The sequence below is a fragment of the Bos grunniens genome, chromosome 2 (genome assembly GCF_055505025.1).
Source record: "Bos grunniens cultivar Pamir isolate PY7600 chromosome 2, Bosgru_T2T1.0, whole genome shotgun sequence".
NCBI lineage: Eukaryota > Metazoa > Chordata > Mammalia > Artiodactyla > Bovidae > Bos > Bos grunniens.
The window spans coordinates 123,931,452-123,946,616 of NC_141166.1; the positions used below are offsets into that span (position 1 = coordinate 123,931,452).

Here is a 15,165-nt window from a genome sequence, read left to right on the forward strand (position 1 = left end):
TTGATCTGATCTGATCTGATCTGATCTGATGGAGGTTTTTGGATGAGCTTTTATTGATTAATGTAAGGAGTAAGGAGTTTTCTGGTGTTTTCAGAAAGCCTCCTGCCTCTGGTTTTCAGTATTTTTCTTACAGTAGCCTCAAGACTTCTCCATCCATACAGCACCGAAGATAAAACATCTAGGTTAATGATGAAAAGATTTTCCACAGTGAGGGACATCCAGAGAGATTCACAGAGTTACACAAAGAAGAGAAGAGGGAGGAGAGAGATAGAGGTGACCAGGAGGAGAAGAGGGGGAATCAAAAGGGGAGACAGCAGTCTAGCCAGTAATCAATTCCGTATATGCTCTTCCACAGCCTGGATCCCTCAGAAAGGTTCACAGAGTTACATAGAGAAGAGTAGAGGGAGGAAGGAGATAGAGGTGACCAGGAGGAGAAAAGGGGGAATCAAAAGTAGACAGACAGATCTAGCCAGTAATCAGTTTCCTAAGTGTTCTCCACAGCCTGGAACACACAAAGAGATTCACAGAGTTGGGTAGAGAAGAAAAGGAGGAGGGAGGAGATACAGGTGACCTGGGGGAGAAAAAGGAGAGTCAAAAGGGGGAGAGAGTAATCAAGCCAGTAATCACACTCCTAATTAAAAATGGGTACTGAATATTAGATTCTTAAAGGTACAAAATTGATAACAAATACCAAAAAACCAAAAATTAAACATCTGGTGTATAGATTAGACTCTCAAAAATACAGTAATAAAAAAACAAAACAAAAATCACAAAAATTAAAAAAATATATATGAAGTTTGATTTAAAAATAGGGTCTTTTTTTTTTTTTTTTTTGCAAGGTAATAATAGGTTATAAGGGATTTGATTTAGGTCATACCTGAATGGTCTAGTGGTTTTCCCTACTTTCTTCAATTTAAGTCTGAATTAGGCAATAAGGAGTTCATGATCTGAGCCACAGTCAGCTCCTGGTCTTTTTTTGTTGACTGTATAGAGCTTCTCCATCTTTGGCTGCAAAGAATATAATCAAATCTGATTTCAGTGTTGACCATCTGGTGATGTCCATGTGTAGTGTCTTCTCTTGTGTTGTTGGAAGAGGGTGTTTGCTATGACCAGTGTTTTCTCTTGGCAAAACTCTATTAGTCTTTGCTCTGCTTCATTCTGTATTCCAAGGCGAAATTTGCCTGTTACTCCAGGTGTTTCTTGACTTCCTACTTTTGCATTCCAGTCCCCTATAATGAAAAGGACATCTTTTTTGGGTGTTAGTTCTAAAAGGTCTGGTAGGTCTTCATAGAGCCATTCAACTTCAGCTTCTTCAGCGTTACTGGTTGGGGCATAGACTTGGATTACTGTGATATTGAATGGTTTGCCTTGGAAATGAACAGAGATCATTCTGTCGTTTTTGAGACTGCATCCAAGTACTACATTTCAGACTCTTTTTTTGACCATGATGGCTACTCCATTTCTTCTGAGGGATTCCTGCCTGCAGTAATAGATATAATCATCATCTGAGTAAAATTGACCCATTCCAGTCAATTTTAGTTCACTGATTCCTAGAATGTCGATGTTCACTCTTGCCATCTCTTGTTTGACCACTTCCAATTTGCCTTGATTCATGGACCTTACATTCCAGGTTCCTATGCAATATTGCTCTTTACAGCATTGGACCTTGCTTCTATCACCAGTCACATCCACAACTGGGTACTGTTTTTGCTTTGGCTCCATCCCTTCATTCTTTCTGGAGTTATTTCTCCACTGATCTCCAGTAGAATATTGGGCACCTACTGACCTGGGGAGTTCCTCTTTCAGTACCATATCATTTTGCCTTTTCATACTATTCATGGGGTTCTCATGGAAAGAATACTGAAGTGGTTTGCCATTCCCTTCTCTAGTGGACCACATTCTGTCAGACCTCTCTACTATGACCCGCCTGTCTTGGGTGGCCCCACAGGGCATGGCTTAGTTTCATTAAGTTAGACAAGGCTGTGGTCCTAGTGTGATTAGATTGACTAGTTTTCTGTGAGTATGGTTTCAGTGTGTCTGCCCTCTGATGCCCTCTTGCAACACCTACCATCTTACTTGGGTTTCCCTTACCTTGGATGTGGGGTATCTCTTCATGGCTGCTCCAGCGAAGCGCAGCTGCTCCTCCTTACCTTGGACAAGGGGTATCTCCTCACCACCGCCCCTCCTGACCTTGGATGTAGAATAGCTCCTCCAGGCCCTCCTGCGCCCACATAGCCACAGCTCCTTGGATGTGAGGTTGCTCCTTCCAGCCACCACCCCTGGCCTTGGACGTGGGATAGCTCTTCCCAGCCACCACCCCTGATCTTGGATGTGGGGTAGTTCCTCTTGGCCACCAAGGGAACATGTCATGCAAAGATGGGCTCGATAAAGGACAGAAATGGTATGGACCTAAAAGAAGCAGAAGATATTAAGAAGAGGTGGCAAGAATACATAGAAAAACTGTACAAAAAAGATCTTCATGACCAAGATAATCATGATGGTATGATCACTCACCTATAGCCAGACATCCTGGAATGTGAAGTGGGCCTTAGAAAGCATCACTACGAACAAAGCTAGTGGAGGTGAAGGAATTCCAGTTGAGCTATTTCAAATCCTGAAAGATGATGCTGTGGAAGTGCTGCACTCAATATGCCAGCAAATTTGGAAAACTCAGCAGTGGCCACAGGACTGGAAAAGGTCAGTTTTCATCCTAATCCCAAAGAAAGGCAATGCCAAAGAATGCTCAAACTACCGCACTATTGCACTCATCTCACACGCTAGTGAAGTAATGCTCAAAATTCTCCAAGCCAGGCTTCAGCAATATGTGAACCGTGAACTTCCAGATGTTCAAGCTGGTTTTAGAAAAGGCAGGGGAAGCAGAGATCAAATTGCCAACATCTGATGGATCATAGAAAAAGCAAGAGAGTTCCAGAAAAACATATATTTCCACTTTATTGACTATGCCAAAGCCTTTGACTGTGTGGATCACAATAAATGGTGGAAAATTCTTCAAGAGATGGGAATACCAGACCACCTGACCTACCTCTTCAGAAACCTGTATGCAGGTCAAGAAGCAACAGTTAGAACTGGACATGGAAAAACAGACTGGTTCTAAGTAGGAAAAGGAGTACGTCAAGGCTGTATATTGTCACCCTGCTTATTTAACTTATATGCAGAGTATATCATGTGAAACGCTGGGCTGGAAGAAGCACAAGCTGGATTCAAGATTGCCGGGAGAAGTATCAATAACCTCAGATATGCAGATGACACCACCCTTATGGCAGAAAGTGAAGAGGAACTCAAAAACCTCTTGAGGAAAGTGAAAGAGGAGAGTGAAAAAGTTGGCTTAAAGCTCAACATTCAGAAAACGAAGATCATGGCATCTGGTCCCATCACTTCATGGGAAATAGATGGGGAAACAGTGGAAACAGTGTCAGACTTTATTTTGGGGGGCTCCAAAATCACTACAGATGGTGACTGCAGCCATTAAATTAAAGAGGTTTACTCCTTGGAAGGAAAGTTATGACCAACCTAGATGGCATATTCAAAAGCAGAGACATTACTTTGCCAGCAAGGGTCCATCTAGTTAAGGTTATGGTTTTTTCAGTTGTCATGTATGAATGTGAGAGTTGGACTGTGAAGAAAGCTGAGCACTGAAGAATTGATGCTTTTGAACTGTGGTGTTGGAGAAGACTCTTGAAGAGTCCCTTGGACTGCAAGGAGATCCAACCAGTCCATTCTGAAGGAGATCAGCCCTGGGATTTCTTTGGAAGGAATGATGCTAAAGCTGAAACTCCAGTACTTTGGCCACCTCATGCGAAGAGTTGACTCATTGGAAAAGACTCTGATGCTGGGAGGGATTGGGGGCAGGAGGAGAAGGGGACGACAGAGGATGAGATGGCTGGATGGCATCACTTACTCAATGGACGTGAGTCTGAGTGAACTCTGGGAGTTGGTGATGGACAGGGCAGCCTGGTGTGCTGTGTTTCATGGGGTTGCAAAGAGTCAGACATGACTGAGTGACTGAACTGAACTGAGTAGATTATAAAAATGAAAATTAAAGGAGTAATATAGGACTTAAGAATTAAAAAAAATAAAAAAAATAAAAATAGTGAAAATATATCTAGGAATTTCTGTGGAGCTGTTGTGGGCAGTTTGGGGTTAGTTCAGTTTCAGATAGATTCTTGTCCAGCTTATACTTCTCAAGATCTGTAGGCCCCTTCCAATATAGTTGGTGCTAACTACAGGGTTTTAATCTGTTGCACCTGTCACTTCCAAAGTGGTTCCCTCTGTTTATTTTAGTTGCTTCTGTTTGCAGGTCTCTTCAGTGTCTGATTTCCACCCTGACACAAGGGGGCGACGGTGGTCACTTATTTAGGCTCACTTGTTCAGTCGTGCTGTGGGAAGGGTGGAGCACTGCAAACAAATATCACTGGTATGTGTGGGGAGTGCTTGCATTGTCTCGGCCACACTGGGTTTGTCCCCTGTCATAGAGTGTGTGCTTTCCCAATCTACACTGCTCAGTATCTAGGTTGCTGTACAGGGGAACTGTCTAAAGCTGGCCCTGGTTGTGTGCCCTTCCCAGGTCTAACCCGCTCAGGTTCAGGTTCTCGGGCATCCACAAAGGCACAGACTCTGTTGGGCCAGCATTTTGTCCACTTCCCAGGTCCGAGCAGCTCAGGCAACCAGGTGCTTTGCAAGCGCACGCTCCCTAGTTGGGGGGTGCGTCTTATCACCTCCCTTGTCCCAGACACTCTGTTTCCTGGGTGGCAGCATGCGTGCCCATCTCAGGTGTGCCGCGTGTCCCTTCTGGGGAGCTGATCTCTGGTTGTGACCCTCCTGGTGGATGTCAACTGTCCAGAGTCCCAAGAAGTCTTGGTTAACAACTGGCAGCCTGCTTGCAGTTTGGTAGAGGTGCCATCTCTGGGGCTGAGATTGCCCCTTTCTGGCTCTGGCTGCCCTCCACCTTCCTCCCTGCCTCCAGTTGGGGGGGGGGGGATGGGCCAGTTCACAGCCAGCTAGCTCTCTTCTGTTATTCGCTTAGTCCTTTTTTCTGTGAGCAGGCTGGCAGTGCCTTAGGTTAGGACTTTTTGCAGGATAGTTCTCTCCCTCGCTCTCTCTTTTCTCTCTCTGGCTATCCCAGTTAGGATTGCTATCTCACATTAGCTCCCTCAGATTGCCCTTAGGGCATTCAGGCCCGGTCCTTACCCTAAGCAATGCAGCTGGTGCCTCCCTGTTCAGCCCCTGCTTGCTGGTGGTGGATGCAAGCATCTGGGCTACTTCTCTGCTGGGAATTGCTGTTAGGCATGCAATCTGTGGTTTTATTTATTTATTTATTTTTCCTCCCAGTTATGTTGCTGTCTGAGATTCCAAAACTCCCCAACAGACCTACTGGTGAGAGGGTTTCCTGGTGTTTGTAAACTTCTCCTCATTTAAGACTCCCTTCCTGGGATGGGTCTCTGTCCCTAACTCTTTTATCTCTCTTTTTATCTTTTATATTTTGTCCTACCTCCTTTAGAAGACAATGGGCTGCCTTTCTGGGTGCCTGATGTCCTCTGCCAGCATTCAGAAGTTATTTTGTGGAATTTGCTCAGCTTTCAAATGTTCTTTCAATGAATTTGTAGGGGAGAAAGTGGTCTCCCTGTCCTATTCCTCCACCATCTTAGGACTGCCCAGCCCCAAAACCAGTATTCTTGCCTGGATAATCTCATGGACAGAGGAGCCTGGTGGGCAAAGTCCATAGGGTCATAGAGTCAAACAGGACTGAAGTGGCTTAGCACACATGTATGTTATATATCATGAGAAATGCTGGGCTGGATGAAGCACAAGCTGGAATCAAGATTTCCAACAGAAGTATCAATAACCTCAGATATGCAGATGACACCACCCTCATGGCAGAAGGTGAAGAAGAATGAAAGAGCCTCTTGATGAAAGTGAAAGAGGAGAGTAAAAAGTTTGGCTTAAAACTCAGCATTCAGAAAACTAAGATCATGGCATCCAGTCTCTTCACTTCATGGCAAATAGAGGGGAAACAGTGGAAACAGTGGCAGACTTTACTTTTGGGGGGCCTCCAAAATCACTGCAGATGGTGACTGCAGCCATGAAATTAAAAGACGTTTACTCCTTGGCAGGAAAGTTATGATTAACCTAAACAGCATATTAAAAAGCAGAGACAATACTTTGCCAACAAAAGTCCATCTGGTCAAAGCAATGGTTTTTCCAGTAGTTATGTACGGACTTGAGAGTTGGACTATAAAGAAAGCTGAGTGCCAAAGAATTGATGCTTTTGAACTGTGGTGTCAGAGAAGACTCTTGAGAGTCCCTTGGACTGCAAGGCGATCCAACCAGTCTATCCTAAATGAAGTCAGTCCTGAATATTCATTGGAAGGACTGAAACTGAAGCTGAAACTCTAATACTTTAGCCACCTGATATGAACAACTGACTCATTTGAAAAGATCCTGATACTGGGAAAGATTGAAGGCTGGAGTAGAAGGGGACGACAGAGGATGAGGTGGTTGGATGGCATCATGGACTCAATGGACATGAGTTTGAGTAAACTCTGGGAGTTGGTGATGGACAGGGGAAGCCTGGCATGCCTCTTTCCATGGGGTTGCAAAGAGTTGGACATGACTGAGCAACTTAACTGACTGACTGATGTTATATGTGAAAGTTAAGAAGGTAAATCCTAGTATTCAATATTTAGAAATGTCTTAAGAATCTCTATATAGTTCTTACTTCTCAATGAAAACTATACCAATTCTTTATTGACTACTCTAAGAGGTTCACCAACCCCAACACCACCTTGCCTTATTTTGTTCTATTGTTTCTTATCTGCCATTATTCAATTTTCCCTCTTTTTCATGACTGTTAATATCTAACAAACTACAGGCATACCTCATTTTATTTCACTTTGCAGATATTGCCTTAAAAAAAAAAAAAAAAAAGCAAATTGAAGGTTGTGACAACCCTACTTTGAGTGTCTCCTGACACCGTATTTTTCCCAGGAGTATTTGATTACTTCATGTCTCTGTATCACATTTTGGTAATTCTCTTAATATTTTAAACTTTTTCATTATTATATTTGTTATGGTGATCTATGATCAATGATCTTTGTTACTACAATTACTTACTGAAGTCTTAGATGATGGCTAGCATTTTGTAGTAATATTTAAAGTATGTGCATTGTTTTTCAGACATAATTCTTTGCATGTTTAAATATGCTACAGTAGAGTGTAAACACAGTTTTTATATACAGTTCAGTCACTCAGTCGTGTCTGACTCTTTGCAACCCCATGAACTACAGCATGCCAGGCCTCCCTGTCCATCACCAACTCCCGGAGTTCACCAAACCCATGTCCACTGAGTCCATAATGCCATCCAACCATCTCATCCTCTGTCCCATTCTCCTCCTGCCCTCAGTCTTTCCCAGCATCAGGGTCTTTTCCAGTTAGTCAGTTCTTCGCATCAGGTGGCCAAAGTATTGGAGTTTAAGGTTCAGCATCAGCCCTTCCAACGAACACCCAGGACTGATCTCCGCTAGGATGGACTGGTTGGACCTTCTTGCAGCCCAGGGGACTCTCAAAAGTCTTCTCCAACACCACAGTTCAAAAGCATTAATTCTTGGGCACTGAGCTTTCTTTCGGAGAAGGCAATGTCACCCAACTCCAGTACTCTTGCCTGAAAAATCCCATGGATGGAGGAGCCTGGTAGGCTGCAGTCCATGGGGTCACTAAGAGTCGGACACGGCTAAGCAACTTCACTTTCACTTTTCACTTTCATGCTTTGGAGAAGGAAATGGCAACCCACTCCAGTGTTCTTGCCTGGAGAATCCCAGGGATGGGGGAACGTGATTGGCTTCCATCTATGGGATCTCACAGAGTCCGACATGACTGAAGCGACTTAGCAGCAGCAGCAGCAGCAGCAGCAGCAGCAGCAGCAGCTTTCTTTATAGTCCAACTCTCACATCCATACATGACCACTGGAAAAATCATAGCTTTGACTAGATGGACCTTTGTTGACAAAGTAATGTCTCTGCTTTTCAATATGCTGTCTAGGTTGGTCATAACTTTCCTTCCAAAGAGTAAGCGTCTTTTAATTTCATGGCTGCAATCACCATCTGCAGTGATTTTGGAGCTGAGAAAAGTAAAGTCAGCCACTGTTTCCACTGTTTCTCCATCTATTTGCCATGAAGTGATGGGACCAGATGCCATGATCTTAGTTTTCTGAACGTTGAGCTTTAAGCTAACTTTTTCACTTTTATATGCACTGGGAAACAAAAAAATTATGCAATTTGATTTGATGATTTTCATTTATTGTGGTAGTCTAAAGACTGAACCTACAATATCTTCAAGGAATGCCAGTAATTTAATTTTTAAATTTATTTTTCATCCCTTCTTGACCTAATTCCTCACAACAATGTAAGCTCAGCATAGGTATCTTAGTTTGTTGCCTGTGTCTCCAGAGCTGAACTTGTTGAAGCAGTATAATGGTGGTTACAAGGTCTGGGATGTGGGGGAACTGGGGAGATGTTGTTTAAGCATGCAAGCCTGAAACCAATTGCTATGTCCTGATGATCCAATGCACAGTATAGTATTTATCATCTACAATACTGTGTTCTGTACTTCAAAGTTGCTAAGAGACTAAATCTTAAACATTTTCACCACAAAAATGATAATTATGTGATATAATAGAGATGTTAACACTACAGTGGCAATCAAGCTGCAATATATAAGTGCATCACATCAACATATTGTACATGTTAATTGAAATACAACATTTAAAAAATTAATACCAAGCTTTCTGGCAGTGACAACTTCCCCACGAGAATATGCCTCTCACAAAGGATCTGCTTCATCCCTCTCCAGAAGAGGAGAAGAGGAAACATAAGAAGTGCTGCCAGGTGCAGAGCCCAAATTCCTATTTCATGGATCTGAAATGACCAGGAGGCTATGAAATCACCACTGTCTTTAGCCAGGTACAAAGAGTGTTTTTTGTGTTGGCTGCTCTACTGTCCTCTGCCAGACTATAGGAGGAAAAGTGAGGCTTACAGAAGGATGCTCCTTCAGACGGGGCATCAAGATGAATGGGAAACCATCCCAATAAACATATTTTGGATACATCCTGTTAACTGTCTTATTTTACTACTAGGGAGTTCTTACCTCACATATTCAGGGCAACCAGAAGAGTGGACTCGAGTCATTTGGGCCAATTTGAAATAAAATAAAGGCAGTTTCCAAGTCTGAAGTCCCTGATGCTGAATATAAGGACTCATTAATAAGAGGAAAGCTGTTGATGCCAATACGGAGTAAAAAGGAGAATCTAGTAACAACCTACAAACTTCTGAAGGACACCCGAGTCTTCACATTGATCTATACATTGGCAGAATAAAAGAAGATACTTTGTTGAATAAATCTAGGACAAATGTTGCATTTAAAAATTTGTGTGCTCCTGAGAGTATCTACCTGAAGCACTCAAAACTCAACCCTCTAGGAAATTCTTTTGCTTCTTACCAGAGAAAAAGAGGTGAACTAAACTTGGCTCCTCTACCTCTTTTCAGCTTTTTATCTCTATAAAGTAATAAACTATAATTCCTGAGCATCTTGTTTCTTTTCAGCTTACAAATGAATATTTAAATTCTCTGCCACTGTAAAATACCTGTTATCTTTCCTGTGCAGTTTAACTCCAGGTGACATCCTTCCCTTGAAGTTTGTAATAGTCAATGGTGATTCAAGTTCTACCTTTAATCCCTCTATCCTGAACCAATGACCTCTTAAATCCAGGGGTCACTTGTCCTTTTTCACTCAAGTGTTATTTCTAGGGAGCATTCTGATTTGTATATACCTTTGTCCTCAATAAAACTTCATACTTTTGTCTTTGAAGCATTAAAAACAGTTTATATCAATAGAAAATGAACCTGTGATGTGTTAAAACTACTTACCTAAAAACTAGTAAAAATTAATGCGTTTATGTTTTTAAAATTGTCTAACTGCATTCCAAAAGGAGAGATTACTGAAAATGTAAGAGTATTGAATGAGTTATATATTGACCTACAAAGCTCCTGCAAAGTTTAGGAGATCCCCACATGGCATCTATTATGCCTTACATCCCTGGTGAAAGACTGATCAACCAGAACTTATCTTGGATTCCCAGTTGCAAAACTCTGCCATAAATAAAGTTTTACTGAATGTGATCAATTTTATTATTCAGATATAAAATTTTATAATCTATTAAATTTTACTTTATAATGAGTTTGTGCAGCTAGAGTCATTCAATTCAGCAGAAGAATGATGTTTGAGGAATCTCCCAACATTTTTTCAAATTGCAGTTTGTCTTGCAAGAAAAGTTCATATTATTGAGTGATGCTACACCATTTAATTTTTCATGGAAGATGACTAACCTCTAGGAGAGGAACTGGAAAGTAGGTTAATGATTAGTCAGCTGGTAAAAGTACTTTCTCTAACTTAAAAATACTTATTAATAAGAGAATAGTTGTTTAAAAGTAATTTTTAGATCAGGAACACTCTTTATGTGTGAGGCTTTAAATACACGGGTAACTGTTCAGTTCAAATGAAATAGTGATTATGAATACATCTTTCTAAAGCTTGTGGAACACATACAATTATTTAGGAGGGAGGGGGGTTCAGGATGGGGAACACGTGTACACCTATGCCGGATTCATGTTGATGTATGGCAAAACCAATACAATATTGTAAAGTAATTAACCTCCAATTAAAATAAATAAATTTATATTAAAAAATTAAGCATATTGGTTTGAATTGAAAAGGTATCTAAAATTCTTACTGTAAGAAGAACTTAGTAGGATATGGATGAGTGACAAGTTTTGCAGAACAAATCCAGCAAACATTTTTTCATCAAAGACCCCTAAATACTCTGTTCAAAACAGTGTGCAGCTGGATAACCATTTGTTCCCAAGTTTAGATGTTCTATTTATGAAATTATGTTCTCAATATTCCAGCAATATCCAGATAGGTTTTCACAAAGAATCTGTGTATGGAATTGAAATTAGAACAGAGGGAAGGGACCAGTATTTTAGAAACAAAGAAATTATTTTGATAATTATTAAATTATACAAAATGTTTGATGAAAGAAAGAAAAATTTTGTTCATACAAAGCTAATTTTTGGACCTCATTTCGTAGAGTAGCCATTTGGATCTCACTTATGTTATTAAACACAAGAAATCACTTTTTTAGAGAGAAGTAGAGGAAAGTAAATGCCTCTACATGGTAAGGGATTTTGAACAGATGTTTTTGTGCTTTTAGAATGTATGTATGTATGTATGTATGTATTAAAGAAGAGTTATTTAAAACTTTTTTCTTGAAAGAAGCCTTTGTTTGCAAAATGGATTGAGGATATGATTTATGAAGCTAATACAGGAAGCTAATCCCAGCTAATTTGATGGAGTAGTTGCCTACAGAAGGTTAGTTATTGTTGAGGGTTAAATAGCTGTGAATCTTTGTATGTCTTGATAACAGAAGCACTGACTATATTTGTTTTAGACTTTTTCAAGGTGGGTTGTTCAATGAACAGGAAGATTGTGTCTCACTCTGGAGCAAAGAAAAGGTTTGTTTATAGCTTTGGAAATAGAGATAATGTCTCCCTCCAGAACACAGGTCAGCTGTACTTACTGTTCAGTAAAATAAAATGTTGCCTTCTGGAGCAAATGAACAGGCATGCTTGCTGCACATTATAAAATATTTGAGTTCCCTAAGTACAGAGTTGCCTTCCTATAATGCAATTCACAATGTGCGGGTGTCACCTGGCATTCTATTATCCTTTGAGAGTAGGAACTCAGGAAAATGGCACAGGTACATGCGTATACTCTGGGCACTGCTGTTGCTGTGAATTTTAATCAAGTTCTTTGCTTCTGACCTAAGAGTTTCATGCTGGCTTCCAGCATCCATGAAACTGTGGCAGGCTAACATGTTAGCATTCAGGTAAGGTAACCTCTCAAATCTTTTGACAGTCTTAGTGACAAGGGTCAGAGCTGACAGAGACATTGCTTTCTAGAAGAGAATGGATAAGCACCTTATGGTCCAATTAATGGGCCTTGAGAGAAATCCTTTGTATTGGTAGTGAGCATGTTGAGCAACTTCAGGTCAATTAGACAGTAAATGATTCATTATTTTATTTCTGAATAATGAGAATTTGAGCATGAGGTCATAGGTCAATTGTTAGGAAACTGGTTCGAAGATAATGGCTCGAAGGGTGGTGTCATATCAATACAGCAGAACACTTGGAATCTATCATATCCAAACTCTTTTCTAATAAAATTATGGTAATAAACTGGGGCAAACCACTAAATGTAAATTGGGACCCTCCCCATGTAAATACATATTGCATTAGGCTCTTAAAAGTTGGGATTGAAAGAAGGCATTTGCAATATCAATCACTGAAAACCAATCCCCTCTGGCTTGTTAACATCTTTTGTAGTTCTAATATCATGTCTGGAACTGCTGAGACTGTGTATGGTATTATTTACTTCAGACTGTGATAATCTATAGAGAATATCCGTAAGCCATCTGCCTTTTCCACAGACGACATAGGGCTATAATACAGAGAATTAGTTTTGTGTCAATACTCCTGTTTTTAACACATCACTGAATAAAATTGTAATCTTTTTTTTCTTACCAGATATTCCCTGTTGCTTCAAACTAAGAAGTGTGTAGGCTGAGGCAATTCCAGAGGCTCCCATTTAGCATGGCCAATTAATACTGGCTAAAGGGCAATTTTATGTGTCTTCTACTTAAAATGTCAGGTAGAGGAAGTGTTCCCCAATCAGACATAATATATATTTTAAGAAAACATTCTGGTAATGGAGATGCAATTACCTCACATAACATTTGTCCAAGCATTCTAACTGCATCCAGATTTTTACTTTAACTCCATCTACAGATTCATCCTCATATGCTCTCAGTCTACTATTGCTCCTTGTAGAGGTGCTCTGGTTGTTGCTAATTCTCCTCCAGATGGAGGGCTTGTTTGCCATTCTGGAAGTCAGGTTTCAGTCTGCTTAATTGTACCAACTAGTACTAAGATTTGTCTTGGGTGGGCTGAAATCCCACCCCTCTCTCAGACAGCAGTTACAGAAATGTGCATCTACTATGAATAGGAAAAATGGAAAATCTGATTAGTATGGACAGAAATGAGGCACATTATTAGAAATTCAGCTGGTACTAAATCTAGGGTGTGCATGCAGTGCTTGTTAAGGATAGAGATGATAGTTGCTTTTGTCTTGTGGTTTAACTCCTCCTGCTGTTTGATATGCCACTTTGAGACTGAGATCCATTTGGAGATAACATTAAAAGATCTAAGTTTGTCTTTTTTTTAAAAGTGTGTACTCACCGCTAAAAGGAAATTGTACTCTTGAAGAGATTTCCCTGGGAGAGTAACTTTCTTGGGAAACAGTAGATGAGTGAAGTGAAAAGTCAACGTGTTACTCAACCAGTCGTGTCTGACTCTTTGCAACCCCATGGCTCTGCTGTCCATGGGATCCACCGGGCAAGGGTACTGGAGTGGGTAACCATTCCCTTTTCCAGGAGATCCTCCCAACTCAGGTACTGAACCAGGGTCTTCTGGTTCATTGCAGGCAGATTATTTACCATCTGAGCCATTGGGAAAGCCCCAGACGAGTGCCTAACTGCTATTTATATCTGGGCTGTTACTGTCCTAGGCTGGGCTTAATATGCTGATGAACATGAAGAACTGGAAAATGAAAACTTACCCAAACAATTATAGATCAACATTTGAAATTGGCCCCACCAATGAAGAAAACTCCTCTAGCCTTTTTGTGAAAATCAGGCAAAAACTAGGATGTTGTCATGGCAATAGGCCAGCAGATGCTCATGATTAGGATAGACTCTAAAAAGAAAATCTTGCCACTGTGTGAATCAAACCCAAGTCAGCTAAAGGTGCAAACCCTGAGGTCTTATTGGAAAGCAGTGTGTCTGTGGCTGCTTTATTAAGGGGTACACAAAGTTGTGTACCAGACATCCTGGAATGCAAAGTCAAGTGGGCCTTAGGAAACATCACTATGGATAAAGCTTGTGGAGGTGATGGAAATCCAGTTGAGCTATTTCAAATCCTAAAAGATGATTCTGTGAAAGTGCTGCACTCAATATGTCAGCAAATTTGGAAAACTCAACAGTGACCACAGGACTGGAAAAGGTCAGTTTTTGTTCAAACCCAAAGAAAGGCAATACCAAAGAATGCTCAAACTACTGTACAGTTGCTAGCAAAAGAAAGTGAAAGTTGCTCAGTTTTGTCTGACTCTTTGTGACCCCATGAAATATACAGTCCATGGAATTCTCCAGGCCACAGTATTGGAGTGGGTAGCCTTTCCCTTCTCTGGGGGATCTTCCCAACCCAAGGATTGAACCCAGATCTCCAGCATTACAGGTGGATTCTTTGCCAGCTGAGCTACAAGGGAAGCCCAAGAATACTGGAGTGGGTAGGCTATCCCTTCTCCAGTGGATCTTCCTGACCCAGGAATCAAACCAGGATGTCTTGCATTTTAGGCAGATTCTTTACCAACTGAGCTATCAGGGAGCCCATGCTAGCAAAGTAATACTCAAAATTCTCCAAATCAGGCTTCAACAGTACATGAACCATGAACTTCCAAATGTTCAACCTGGATTTAGAAAAGGCAGAGGAACCAGAGATCAAATTGCCAACATCCATTGGATCATCAAAAAAGCAAGAGAGTTCCAGAAAAACATCTAATTCTGCTTTATTGACTAAGTCAAAACCTTTGACTGTGTGGATCACAGCAAACTGGAAAATTCTTCAAGAGATGGGACCAGACCACCTGACCTGCCTCATGAGAAATCTGTATGCAGGTCAAGAAGCAACAGTTAGAACTGGACATGGAATAGCAGACTGGTTCCAAATCAGGAAAGGAGTACCTCAGGGCTGTATATTGTCACCCTGCTTATTTAACTTATATGCAGAGTACATCATAAGAAATTTTGGGCTGGATGAAACACAAGCTGGAATAAAGATTTCCAGGAGAAATATCAATAACCTCAGACATGCAGCTGACACCACCCTTATGGCAGAAAGTGAAGAAGAACTAAAGAACCTCTTGATGAAAGTGAAAGAGGAGAGTGAAAAAGTTGGCTTAAAGCTCAACATTCAGAAAACTAAG

The 15,165-nt window shown here is 41.0% G+C and overlaps 1 pseudogene; it reads left to right on the top strand.

Moving 5' to 3' along the window:
• The first annotated feature begins 8,757 nt into the window (after positions 1 to 8,757).
• On the top strand, positions 8,758 to 10,066 carry LOC147378698 (small ribosomal subunit protein eS27 pseudogene; annotated as a pseudogene).
• Positions 10,067 to 15,165: the final 5,099 nt, after the last annotated feature.